We start from the raw sequence: 14,038 nt of genomic DNA on the forward strand, positions 1-14,038 counted from the left end.
AGTAAAAAGGGAGAGCTAGAAAGATAGCATTGCATCACATTACATGGCAATGCAATGCACAGTTGCTGAAGTTGAACCAAAATGAGCTTGTAATCTGGCTTCTGCAACTTTGAACATGAAAAATCCAATGAGGAGAAGAAAAGCAAAGCCAAAGAGTCCATCCCAAAATCCGACAAACAAGCAAAATGAACAAAAAACATTGAATTCAATTCTTTCTGATTTTAGAAACTGCATTAAAGAAGGGGTGCACCGGTCCTGGAGATACTGCAATACCAGGTCAATGCGTGGAGTGGACAGAGCAAGCTCTTTTTCCATCTCCCTGTTCTAAAAATCCATTTAATATATGGTCCCCAGATAGGGGACGTATCAGATATTAAACTGATAAGAACAGATACTACACTTGATCTTAGCCAAAAGGCCGAGAAGCGATAACCAGAATTGGTTTCAAACTACGGAGCCACCCAAGGATCCTGAAAAGTCCATTTGTGGAGATGAGCTCCTGGACTCCCGTTAAGAAGACATGTTGTCAACCTCTAGATCCCTTACATGCCTGCACTTTTCGGCTTGCTGCTGCTGCAATCCACGCGTTTTAGATCTGCATAACTCCACCTCTTTAAACACAGCACCTTCACCCCCTGCTGTTCCCACCCGCCTCAACACCGTTGGAAGGGAGGAGAACCAATTAAGGCGGGGGGTGGGGTGGAACGAGCAGCTGTCTACCCTTAGCAGGAGGGCTCCTGATTACATACCTCTCCTGCTGCTGCTGCTGCTGGCTGTCCAGCAGCAGACTGAAGGTGGCTGCTGCTGTGCACAGGTATATAAAGGCTCAGAGCCTATTATGACACGCGCAGCCAGCGTTCCATTGCCACATTCCATCTACTGCAGGCAGGATACCTGGCTGGCTGAATGTCGCTGAGAAGCTCACAGAGACCGCCATAAGCAACAGTTTAACAGAATGCCACAGACTAATCAACCAAACTTTTTGGGTTGGGTTCTCTTTTATAGTCTGCAGGCATTAAATGAAAGAAGTCAGTGTTCCAGCAGAAGGAGACAACGTTTCAGAAAAGGCATTGTAGCAAACCAAAAAAGAAATTTTAAGCGCAGCAGAGTAACCAGCGCACATACCTGTTAGCTCAGGTGAGTTTAAAAGGCTGCTGTTGATAACAAGGGCATTTGCTAAATAGATGGTGTGTGTGCAACAATATACTGAAAGGTCAATTATATTGTGCAGCTTATCTCACCACCTGTAGTTATTTAGGTGAAAGCTCCAAAATGCTTGCCTAATATGTCTGTTTATCCAAAAGGAAGTAAAAAGGGAGAGCTAGAAAGATAGCATTGCATCACATTACATGGCAATGCAATGCACAGTTGCTGAAGTTGAACCAAAATGAGCTTGTAATCTGGCTTCTGCAACTTTGAACATGAAAAATCCAATGAGGAGAAGAAAAGCAAAGCCAAAGAGTCCATCCCAAAATCCGACAAACAAGCAAAATGAACAAAAAACATTGAATTCAATTCTTTCTGATTTTAGAAACTGCATTAAAGAAGGGGTGCACCGGTCCTGGAGATACTGCAATACCAGGTCAATGCGTGGAGTGGACAGAGCAAGCTCTTTTTCCATCTCCCTGTTCTAAAAATCCATTTAATATATGGTCCCCAGATAGGGGACGTATCAGATATTAAACTGATAAGAACAGATACTACACTTGATCTTAGCCAAAAGGCCGAGAAGCGATAACCAGAATTGGTTTCAAACTACGGAGCCACCCAAGGATCCTGAAAAGTCCATTTGTGGAGATGAGCTCCTGGACTCCCGTTAAGAAGACATGTTGTCAACCTCTAGATCCCTTACATGCCTGCACTTTTCGGCTTGCTGCTGCTGCAATCCACGCGTTTTAGATCTGCATAACTCCACCTCTTTAAACACAGCACCTTCACCCCCTGCTGTTCCCACCCGCCTCAACACCGTTGGAAGGGAGGAGAACCAATTAAGGCGGGGGGTGGGGTGGAACGAGCAGCTGTCTACCCTTAGCAGGAGGGCTCCTGATTACATACCTCTCCTGCTGCTGCTGCTGCTGGCTGTCCAGCAGCAGACTGAAGGTGGCTGCTGCTGTGCACAGGTATATAAAGGCTCAGAGCCTATTATGACACGCGCAGCCAGCGTTCCATTGCCACATTCCATCTACTGCAGGCAGGATACCTGGCTGGCTGAATGTCGCTGAGAAGCTCACAGAGACCGCCATAAGCAACAGTTTAACAGAATGCCACAGACTAATCAACCAAACTTTTTGGGTTGGGTTCTCTTTTATAGTCTGCAGGCATTAAATGAAAGAAGTCAGTGTTCCAGCAGAAGGAGACAACGTTTCAGAAAAGGCATTGTAGCAAACCAAAAAAGAAATTTTAAGCGCAGCAGAGTAACCAGCGCACATACCTGTTAGCTCAGGTGAGTTTAAAAGGCTGCTGTTGATAACAAGGGCATTTGCTAAATAGATGGTGTGTGTGCAACAATATACTGAAAGGTCAATTATATTGTGCAGCTTATCTCACCACCTGTAGTTATTTAGGTGAAAGCTCCAAAATGCTTGCCTAATATGTCTGTTTATCCAAAAGGAAGTAAAAAGGGAGAGCTAGAAAGATAGCATTGCATCACATTACATGGCAATGCAATGCACAGTTGCTGAAGTTGAACCAAAATGAGCTTGTAATCTGGCTTCTGCAACTTTGAACATGAAAAATCCAATGAGGAGAAGAAAAGCAAAGCCAAAGAGTCCATCCCAAAATCCGACAAACAAGCAAAATGAACAAAAAACATTGAATTCAATTCTTTCTGATTTTAGAAACTGCATTAAAGAAGGGGTGCACCGGTCCTGGAGATACTGCAATACCAGGTCAATGCGTGGAGTGGACAGAGCAAGCTCTTTTTCCATCTCCCTGTTCTAAAAATCCATTTAATATATGGTCCCCAGATAGGGGACGTATCAGATATTAAACTGATAAGAACAGATACTACACTTGATCTTAGCCAAAAGGCCGAGAAGCGATAACCAGAATTGGTTTCAAACTACGGAGCCACCCAAGGATCCTGAAAAGTCCATTTGTGGAGATGAGCTCCTGGACTCCCGTTAAGAAGACATGTTGTCAACCTCTAGATCCCTTACATGCCTGCACTTTTCGGCTTGCTGCTGCTGCAATCCACGCGTTTTAGATCTGCATAACTCCACCTCTTTAAACACAGCACCTTCACCCCCTGCTGTTCCCACCCGCCTCAACACCGTTGGAAGGGAGGAGAACCAATTAAGGCGGGGGGTGGGGTGGAACGAGCAGCTGTCTACCCTTAGCAGGAGGGCTCCTGATTACATACCTCTCCTGCTGCTGCTGCTGCTGGCTGTCCAGCAGCAGACTGAAGGTGGCTGCTGCTGTGCACAGGTATATAAAGGCTCAGAGCCTATTATGACACGCGCAGCCAGCGTTCCATTGCCACATTCCATCTACTGCAGGCAGGATACCTGGCTGGCTGAATGTCGCTGAGAAGCTCACAGAGACCGCCATAAGCAACAGTTTAACAGAATGCCACAGACTAATCAACCAAACTTTTTGGGTTGGGTTCTCTTTTATAGTCTGCAGGCATTAAATGAAAGAAGTCAGTGTTCCAGCAGAAGGAGACAACGTTTCAGAAAAGGCATTGTAGCAAACCAAAAAAGAAATTTTAAGCGCAGCAGAGTAACCAGCGCACATACCTGTTAGCTCAGGTGAGTTTAAAAGGCTGCTGTTGATAACAAGGGCATTTGCTAAATAGATGGTGTGTGTGCAACAATATACTGAAAGGTCAATTATATTGTGCAGCTTATCTCACCACCTGTAGTTATTTAGGTGAAAGCTCCAAAATGCTTGCCTAATATGTCTGTTTATCCAAAAGGAAGTAAAAAGGGAGAGCTAGAAAGATAGCATTGCATCACATTACATGGCAATGCAATGCACAGTTGCTGAAGTTGAACCAAAATGAGCTTGTAATCTGGCTTCTGCAACTTTGAACATGAAAAATCCAATGAGGAGAAGAAAAGCAAAGCCAAAGAGTCCATCCCAAAATCCGACAAACAAGCAAAATGAACAAAAAACATTGAATTCAATTCTTTCTGATTTTAGAAACTGCATTAAAGAAGGGGTGCACCGGTCCTGGAGATACTGCAATACCAGGTCAATGCGTGGAGTGGACAGAGCAAGCTCTTTTTCCATCTCCCTGTTCTAAAAATCCATTTAATATATGGTCCCCAGATAGGGGACGTATCAGATATTAAACTGATAAGAACAGATTTTTTTTTTTTTTTTTTTTATCCATCATCGTGTTTTTTTTTTTTTTTTTTTTTTTTTTTTTTATATATATATATATATATATATATATATATATATACATATATATTTCCTTCTTTCCTTTTTCTTAACTTTCTTTTTAACTTTTTTTTTTTTTTTCCTGTAATTAATATTTGTATTTTTCCAGAAAAAGATTTTCAATGACAACAAAGGCTACACAGTAAGTATATTCCATTCATTTTGCTTCCACAATACATCTGCTTTTCTTATGCCCAAAACCATTTTGTCCTTCCAAAAATACATAAATAAATAACTTAGACACAACTTAATACACTGTTCAACAGACACTTCATTATGTTTAAAAATCAAAATGTTTCTCACCTTCCAAATTGCCATCTTTACACATGTTATAATCACCCACACCACCTTAAAATCTTCTTCCTTTACACCCATCCCATAGAACACCCTGTTAAAATCTAAAAAATTAACATTACTCACAGCTTTAATCAGATTGCACATTTTCCTCCAGACTTTTTGTGCAAACTCGCAATTCCAGAATACGTGCATAGGAGTCTCACTACCTCCACATCTCTGTCTTGGACATTTTTCAAAACGAACAAGACCACGTCTATGCTGAAATTCTCGTGTCGGTAAGCAATCCTTTATTATACACCATAACAAATCTTTATGTTCATTTGATAAGAACACATAGTTTACATTCAGCCAAATCCTGTCCACTATCTTTGGCATAAAGTGCTCCACTGGACTAGTGTTTAACCTTCCTTCCAAGACTTGTAATATCTTTTTATGACACCTCAGTACCTTAAGATCAAAACCTTTTAGATCATAATCTCTCAAAATCTTTTCCAGCACAACATAGTTACTTGGGGGTAAAAATCTATAAGGTCTATTCAATCTCATGTCCACCCACTTATATTTTCTTATATAGAAACCCAAATTATAAATAGAAAAGGCTTTAAGCTTCGATTCTGACCCTAATAAAATATTTATGCAGTTTGCCATATACTTTGCATATAAAAAGGCTTTGATATCAGGATAACCTTTACCACCTTTCTTTTTTGGCTTATACAATTCTTCGCGCTTAACCCTTTCCATTTTTGATCTCCATAAAAAATTAAAACATACTTTAATAATTTTTTTCATCGCATTGACAGGTGGAATAAAAATGGTTGCAACATATAAAATCATTGGGAGTAAAACCTGCTTGATAATTAAAATCTTCCCTTCCAACGTTAGCTCTCTCAGATTCCAAAAAGACACCTTTTTCCTAACCCTCTCCAACAGTGATTCCCAATTTTTTACATTTCCACACTCTTCCGAAAAATAGATGCCTAAAATCTTTGCTTCAAAGACTCTCAATAATTTACAATCGGATTCTAAGATAAAACCGCCCATCGTTAAAACACCAGATTTCTCCAAATTGATCTTAAAACCTGATGCCGCCCCAAACCATTCAACCGTTCTTAAAACCCTATTCATACTTCTTAAATCTTTTACAAAAACAGTCACATCATCCATAAAAGCCACCACTTTAACCTGCTCTCCCCAACTCCCAGGAATAAAAAAACCATTAATCACTTTGTCTTTCCTAAAAGCAGTTAAAAGAGGCTCAATCGCACAGATAAAAAGAATAGGGGATAAGGGGCATCCCTGTTTCACCCCACAATTAATCTTTACACTTCCAGATAAAAACCCATTTACAGATACTTTACTAAAACATGCTTGATACAAGGATTTAATACGTTTACTAAAATCATCCGGGCAACCCATTCTCCTTAAAACATCGAATAAAAAATCATGGGCGACTCTATCATAAGCCTTTTCAAAATCCAGAGTAATTAACGCCATCTTCTGTCTTCTATCGGAAACATCCCATATTATGTCTCTAATTAAAATCAACGAGTCACTGATCTTCCGCGTTGGAACTGCACACGTTTGGTCTATATCTATCACCGAACTCACCACTTTCTTTAATCTATTTGCCAACAGCTTCGCATAAACTTTATAATCTGTATTTAAAAGAGTAATCGGTCTCCAGTTTTTTAGCAATTCTCTATCACCTCTTTTGTATAATAAAACAATTACCCCCTCCAACCATGACTCCGGGACACGACATAAAGACTCAACTTTTAAAAACATTTCATAAAATTCATTCCCCACAATATCCCATAATATTTTATAAAACTCAATGGGTAACCCATCCGACCCTGGTGTCTTACCGTTTTGCAATGTATTAACTGTATTAAAAACTTCTTCTTTTGAAATACCCTCTGATAATAATAATTTATTTTCCTTAGTAAAACACTTATCCAACCCTCCTAAAAAATGCTCCTTCAAAGACCTATCTGTATTTTTTGCTGAAAACAGGTTATCATAAAATTCTTTCACTTTCATCTTTTTCCCCTCCAAACTCCTTTCCCCCTCTAAAACCCCCATAAAGGCCTTTTTCTCACAGATTTTTTTAAAAAAGAATTTAGTACATTTCTCGTCTTCCTCCAACACCTTCACACGAGAATTAAAGATAATTTCTTTTCCTTTTTCTCTCAGACATTTTTGAATTTTTTCCTTCGTCACCATAATTTCCTCCTCCACATTAACTCCATTATTCCTAAACTGATACAGACACTGTAGATTTGCATTAAGGTTATTGTATGACTGTCGCTTATCCGCAGCTTTCCTCTTGCCTACTTCCATAAAGAATAATTTAACTTCCTTTTTCATGTAGTCCCACCATTTAAAAGTAGAGTCAAAACATTTCTTTTCTAATTTCAGTTTCTCAAAGAAAAATTTAAAATCCTCCCTTACCTCCTTATGCTGTAACAATGATACATTCAGTTTCCAATGAGACGGCCTTTTTCCCTCATCCGCCTCTACCATCAGTGTACATTCAATTATTCTATGATCAGAAAAAGGTGCTTTATGCGTTTTAAAATTAGAACAAGTAAAATCCTTGGATATAAACAAATAATCTATTCTCGAGGAACAACCTCTTCCTTCCCAAGTAATTTCATACTCCTTCTTCTGCCCGTCCAACCACCAAGCATCTTTTAGGTTAAAAGAAGATAAAATACCCTTGAGACAAGAAACCGAACCATCTTTTACATTATTTAGTTGACAATTAAAATCTCCCCCTAAAATTACTGGAACTACACCTGGGATAAAAAGCTGCAAAATTTCAAACAAATGTAACCTTAAAACTTTTTCTGTATTGGCATAAATATTAAAACATCTATATTTCTTCCCATTCCTTTCTACATCCACTCTTAGAATCCTACCAGGGTATATTTCTTCGTAGTTGGTAATCTCCCATTCCCTGGAACATATAAAACCAACCCCATCACTTCTGAATTCATTCCCGCCTGAAAAACATAAATTACCCTTCCATATACCCCGTAAAAAATCATAATTTAACTTCTTTGACAAATTACATTCTTGAAGAAATACAAAATCAAAATTTTCATTATTAAAATAGTCATAAATCACAGTTCTTTTATATAAGTCATTGAAACCCTGAACATTCAGGGAAGCCGCCCTGATCATCTTTTAGTGACTGGCACCGGGCTATCTCCCCCGCCCTCATCGGATTGCAAAGCACTTTCATCGATACTCAGCCCTTCCGACTCTGATGTACTGGAAATGTCAAAATCCTTTTCACAAGCAAATACTTTTACTACACATGGCCCTACACCACGCTCTTTATCATCTACACTTCTTTTCAAAATTTTTGATGAATCCATCCTTTCCTGACCACAGGGTATACTCTGAGATAAAATCTCCCTAGGGGAAGGCCCTATTACAGGCAGGCTTTGACTTTTCACTACCACCACCTTTCCCCCTGCGCCTCCCTTTTTTACTTCACCCCCTTGTTCTTTTATATTACTCTCTTTGCTTGGTGGAGGGACTTTCTGCATTAATTGTCCCACACCCACCAGCACAGACTTCAATTCTTCAATCCTCCGATCTTCATTCTTCTTTTCTTCTTTCTTCTTTTCTTCTTTCTTCTGCTCTTCCTTCTCCCGACCTTCTTTCTTCTGCTCTTCTCTGTTCTTATCTTCTTCTAACTCCTTCTCCTTCTTCCTTTCTTCCATCTTTCTTTTCTCATCCTCCTCCGACCTCCTCCCTCTCTCTTCTTTCTTTCTCTTCTCTTCTTCCGGTGTTTTCTTCTTCTTTACTTTTCTCACCTCCTCCATTTCCTGCTCATCAGTTCTCTTTTCACTTGCTTCCTCACCATCCTCGGCTTCATTCTGCCGATGTTCTGATGAAGTATCCATCTCCTCCTCTCCTCCTTTCTTCTTATTTGGACATGCATCCTCCTGATGAGCTGAACCGGGACACCTACAACACTTTTTGCACACAATATCCAAATGTCCATATTTACGGCACCCATAACAGTAATTAGGCATACCCGAAAAAAACAGATATCCACGGCTACGATTAACATAGACATTTGGTGGTGGTCTAAGTACCCCACCTTCTTCTTCTGGGTCCTTCTTGAAGGCTACCAGAAAAACCCTTTTTCCGTTCCACACTCCGAACCTAGTTTCCCCACGTTTTCTTGGGATAACTTTCTCACAATATGCACTTAGATAGTTTATTACTTCACTATCAGTAACAAATGGACTGAACAAATGTATTGTTAGCAGTTTCATGGAGAACTGAAAGGAGGGAATCACTCTCACTCCAACAAAAAGCTCGTTCTCCCTATTAACTTCATAGAGAGTATAGGCTCTTTCACACTGAGAGTTCCCCATTAAAGTTAAATCATATATCCCTCTCGAAAAAAAGGATTGAAAACAAAAAAGTTCCTCCTTTTCAATCTTCAGAAATTTACAAATCTCTCTGAAGATAAACTCGGAATCCTTTTCCTGCCGATAACCAGGAGCCACCAACAAACGGAGTGTATCCTTCAAAGGATAATCCTCTGAAAAATAGTCATTGGAATTGTTCTCCCGATTTTCCCTCCTACCTCCAAATGGCCTCTTCGATTCCATATTCTTTTCCTCCTTCTTTTTCCACAGATGATCAGGAAAAAAAACGACACAGCAGATCGCAGCTCCACCCGGATTTCAATCCTCTTCGTCCTACCGACCTCCACACCACGAAAAAGAACCGTCCTCCAGGAAGAAAAGGCAAATCTAGACTTTGCTCCACACCCAATAGCAGCAGCTGGACCAAGATCCAGAAGGCCGAGTGCAAAGATCCACCTAGATCACCTTGGCCAAATGACGCAACCCACTACAGATCGCAGCCAAAAGGCCGAGAAGCGATAACCAGAATTGGTTTCAAACTACGGAGCCACCCAAGGATCCTGAAAAGTCCATTTGTGGAGATGAGCTCCTGGACTCCCGTTAAGAAGACATGTTGTCAACCTCTAGATCCCTTACATGCCTGCACTTTTCGGCTTGCTGCTGCTGCAATCCACGCGTTTTAGATCTGCATAACTCCACCTCTTTAAACACAGCACCTTCACCCCCTGCTGTTCCCACCCGCCTCAACACCGTTGGAAGGGAGGAGAACCAATTAAAGCGGGGGGTGGGGTGGAACGAGCAGCTGTCTACCCTTAGCAGGAGGGCTCCTGATTACATACCTCTCCTGCTGCTGCTGCTGCTGGCTGTCCAGCAGCAGACTGAAGGTGGCTGCTGCTGTGCACAGGTATATAAAGGCTCAGAGCCTATTATGACACGCGCAGCCAGCGTTCCATTGCCACATTCCATCTACTGCAGGCAGGATACCTGGCTGGCTGAATGTCACTGAGAAGCTCACAGAGACCGCCATAAGCAACAGTTTAACAGAATACCACAGACTAATCAACCAAACTTTTTGGGTTGGGTTCTCTTTTATAGTCTGCAGGCATTAAATGAAAGAAGTCAGTGTTCCAGCAGAAGGAGACAACGTTTCAGAAAAGGCATTGTAGCAAACCAAAAAAGAAATTTTAAGCGCAGCAGAGTAACCAGCGCACATACCTGTTAGCTCAGGTGAGTTTAAAAGGCTGCTGTTGATAACAAGGGCATTTGCTAAATAGATGGTGTGTGTGCAACAATATACTGAAAGGTCAATTATATTGTGCAGCTTATCTCACCACCTGTAGTTATTTAGGTGAAAGCTCCAAAATGCTTGCCTAATATGTCTGTTTATCCAAAAGGAAGTAAAAAGGGAGAGCTAGAAAGATAGCATTGCATCACATTACATGGCAATGCAATGCACAGTTGCTGAAGTTGAACCAAAATGAGCTTGTAATCTGGCTTCTGCAACTTTGAACATGAAAAATCCAATGAGGAGAAGAAAAGCAAAGCCAAAGAGTCCATCCCAAAATCCGACAAACAAGCAAAATGAACAAAAAACATTGAATTCAATTCTTTCTGATTTTAGAAACTGCATTAAAGAAGGGGTGCACCGGTCCTGGAGATACTGCAATACCAGGTCAATGCGTGGAGTGGACAGAGCAAGCTCTTTTTCCATCTCCCTGTTCTAAAAATCCATTTAATATATGGTCCCCAGATAGGGGACGTATCAGATATTAAACTGATAAGAACAGATTTTTTTTTTATCGAAAGCCCGAATTCGTGTACAAAACCCGAGTGCGCTTAAAAAAGTGACAAGTGCCACAAAAAAAAGTGCACTAGGATGCTGGTCTTCTTGAAACCCTCTCCAAAAGGAGAAGGGTCCCCCAAACCATTCCCCGTCCCTCCGAGCCAGAAGGCCACAGCGAGGAACAGGGACAAATAGCCACCTCCAACCGGAGCCAGAGGCGACCCAATCTTACCCCCAATACCTGCCCGAGTTCTCACCCGAGCAAGGCACTGGGAGCCAAAGACTGTGCTCCCCTCCCGGAAGAGGGGAGCCAACAACGCTCTCCTCCCGAAAGAGGAGAGCCAGTGGGGTTCAGGGGGGAGCGGAACCTGATGGCCACACACTCCCCCCCTAGACCTGCCAAGAGAGGAACCCGTAAGGGAACCGCATCCCGACAAAATCCTAGTAAGGACGTGGACACACGTGAAAAAGTGGACACACAGTGACAAAAAAAAATTAAATAAATAGTGAAGGTTTCACAGTATAATACTGCCCGGACCTTCGACCGGGAATTGAAAAATTCCCCATCCTAAGGCCAGAAGGCCCGGAATAAGGGTGTGTGTGAAGAAAGAAATATTGAAGTGCTAGTGCAAATGTGCCATAAACTCAAGTGGGGTTCCCAATCCCAGTGAGTTAAGGCACCCCAGGGTCACCACTCCTGGGGCACTTCACACTTCGGGCTTTCGATCTTACCCGGCCCAATGGCGTCGATCCTGGGGGGCCATGCTTTCCACCAGATGACTATATTAGCCACCTGGCGTACTAACAAGCGCCTAAACCCCAGTGTGCATAATGTATCAATCTACTAGGGCGGCCAACATCCAAAACCGCCTTTTCGAAAGATACTACACTTGATCTTAGCCAAAAGGCCGAGAAGCGATAACCAGAATTGGTTTCAAACTACGGAGCCACCCAAGGATCCTGAAAAGTCCATTTGTGGAGATGAGCTCCTGGACTCCCGTTAAGAAGACATGTTGTCAACCTCTAGATCCCTTACATGCCTGCACTTTTCGGCTTGCTGCTGCTGCAATCCACGCGTTTTAGATCTGCATAACTCCACCTCTTTAAACACAGCACCTTCACCCCCTGCTGTTCCCACCCGCCTCAACACCGTTGGAAGGGAGGAGAACCAATTAAGGCGGGGGGTGGGGTGGAACGAGCAGCTGTCTACCCTTAGCAGGAGGGCTCCTGATTACATACCTCTCCTGCTGCTGCTGCTGCTGGCTGTCCAGCAGCAGACTGAAGGTGGCTGCTGCTGTGCACAGGTATATAAAGGCTCAGAGCCTATTATGACACGCGCAGCCAGCGTTCCATTGCCACATTCCATCTACTGCAGGCAGGATACCTGGCTGGCTGAATGTCGCTGAGAAGCTCACAGAGACCGCCATAAGCAACAGTTTAACAGAATGCCACAGACTAATCAACCAAACTTTTTGGGTTGGGTTCTCTTTTATAGTCTGCAGGCATTAAATGAAAGAAGTCAGTGTTCCAGCAGAAGGAGACAACGTTTCAGAAAAGGCATTGTAGCAAACCAAAAAAGAAATTTTAAGCGCAGCAGAGTAACCAGCGCACATACCTGTTAGCTCAGGTGAGTTTAAAAGGCTGCTGTTGATAACAAGGGCATTTGCTAAATAGATGGTGTGTGTGCAACAATATACTGAAAGGTCAATTATATTGTGCAGCTTATCTCACCACCTGTAGTTATTTAGGTGAAAGCTCCAAAATGCTTGCCTAATATGTCTGTTTATCCAAAAGGAAGTAAAAAGGGAGAGCTAGAAAGATAGCATTGCATCACATTACATGGCAATGCAATGCACAGTTGCTGAAGTTGAACCAAAATGAGCTTGTAATCTGGCTTCTGCAACTTTGAACATGAAAAATCCAATGAGGAGAAGAAAAGCAAAGCCAAAGAGTCCATCCCAAAATCCGACAAACAAGCAAAATGAACAAAAAACATTGAATTCAATTCTTTCTGATTTTAGAAACTGCATTAAAGAAGGGGTGCACCGGTCCTGGAGATACTGCAATACCAGGTCAATGCGTGGAGTGGACAGAGTAAGCTCTTTTTCCATCTCCCTGTTCTAAAAATCCATTTAATATATGGTCCCCAGATAGGGGACATATCAGATATTAAACTGATAAGAACAGATACTACACTTGATCTTAGCCAAAAGGCCGAGAAGCGATAACCAGAATTGGTTTCAAACTACGGAGCCACCCAAGGATCAGGAAAAGTCCATTTGTGGAGATGAGCTCCTGGACTCCCGTTAAGAAGACATGTTGTCAACCTCTAGATCCCTTACATGCCTGCACTTTTCGGCTTGCTGCTGCTGCAATCCACGCGTTTTAGATCTGCATAACTCCACCTCTTTAAACACAGCACCTTCACCCCCTGCTGTTCCCACCCGCCTCAACACCGTTGGAAGGGAGGAGAACCAATTAAGGCGGGGGGTGGGGTGGAACGAGCAGCTGTCTACCCTTAGCAGGAGGGCTCCTGATTACATACCTCTCCTGCTGCTGCTGCTGCTGGCTGTCCAGCAGCAGACTGAAGGTGGCTGCTGCTGTGCACAGGTATATAAAGGCTCAGAGCCTATTATGACACGCGCAGCCAGCGTTCCATTGCCACATTCCATCTACTGCAGGCAGGATACCTGGCTGGCTGAATGTCGCTGAGAAGCTCACAGAGACCGCCATAAGCAACAGTTTAACAGAATGCCACAGACTAATCAACCAAACTTTTTGGGTTGGGTTCTCTTTTATAGTCTGCAGGCATTAAATGAAAGAAGTCAGTGTTCCAGCAGAAGGAGACAACGTTTCAGAAAAGGCATTGTAGCAAACCAAAAAAGAAATTTTAAGCGCAGCAGAGTAACCAGCGCACATACCTGTTAGCTCAGGTGAGTTTAAAAGGCTGCTGTTGATAACAAGGGCATTTGCTAAATAGATGGTGTGTGTGCAACAATATACTGAAAGGTCAATTATATTGTGCAGCTTATCTCACCACCTGTAGTTATTTAGGTGAAAGCTCCAAAATGCTTGCCTAATATGTCTGTTTATCCAAAAGGAAGTAAAAAGGGAGAGCTAGAAAGATAGCATTGCATCACATTACATGGCAATGCAATGCACAGTTGCTGAAGTTGAA

General features: G+C 42.2%; 5 non-coding genes and 2 pseudogenes across 5 annotated transcripts; all 7 read right to left on the reverse strand.

Moving 5' to 3' along the window:
* Window positions 1–239: 239 nt before the first annotated feature.
* On the reverse strand, window positions 240–430 carry LOC141223189 (U2 spliceosomal RNA). Its single transcript, XR_012290827.1, has one exon. It is a non-coding gene; the product is annotated as a U2 spliceosomal RNA (small nuclear RNA).
* Window positions 431–1,545: 1,115 nt separating this feature from the next.
* LOC141223190 (U2 spliceosomal RNA) lies at window positions 1,546–1,736 on the reverse strand. The gene has a single exon (XR_012290828.1). It is a non-coding gene; the product is annotated as a U2 spliceosomal RNA (small nuclear RNA).
* Window positions 1,737–2,851: 1,115 nt separating this feature from the next.
* Window positions 2,852–3,042, reverse strand: LOC141223191 (U2 spliceosomal RNA). Its single transcript, XR_012290829.1, has one exon. It is a non-coding gene; the product is annotated as a U2 spliceosomal RNA (small nuclear RNA).
* A 1,115-nt stretch (window positions 3,043–4,157) lies between these two features.
* Window positions 4,158–4,336, reverse strand: LOC141223514 (U2 spliceosomal RNA; annotated as a pseudogene).
* A 6,376-nt stretch (window positions 4,337–10,712) lies between these two features.
* LOC141223465 (U2 spliceosomal RNA) lies at window positions 10,713–10,894 on the reverse strand. Its single transcript, XR_012291084.1, has one exon. It is a non-coding gene; the product is annotated as a U2 spliceosomal RNA (small nuclear RNA).
* Window positions 10,895–11,688: 794 nt separating this feature from the next.
* LOC141223541 (U2 spliceosomal RNA) lies at window positions 11,689–11,780 on the reverse strand (annotated as a pseudogene).
* Window positions 11,781–12,895: 1,115 nt separating this feature from the next.
* LOC141223413 (U2 spliceosomal RNA) lies at window positions 12,896–13,086 on the reverse strand. The gene has a single exon (XR_012291041.1). It is a non-coding gene; the product is annotated as a U2 spliceosomal RNA (small nuclear RNA).
* Between the last annotated feature and the right edge of the window lie 952 nt (window positions 13,087–14,038).

Source organism: Phyllobates terribilis, unplaced genomic scaffold, assembly GCF_046119375.1.
Source record: "Phyllobates terribilis strain yellow unplaced genomic scaffold, ASM4611937v1 Scaffold_376__1_contigs__length_1858288, whole genome shotgun sequence".
Classification (NCBI taxonomy): domain Eukaryota; kingdom Metazoa; phylum Chordata; class Amphibia; order Anura; family Dendrobatidae; genus Phyllobates; species Phyllobates terribilis.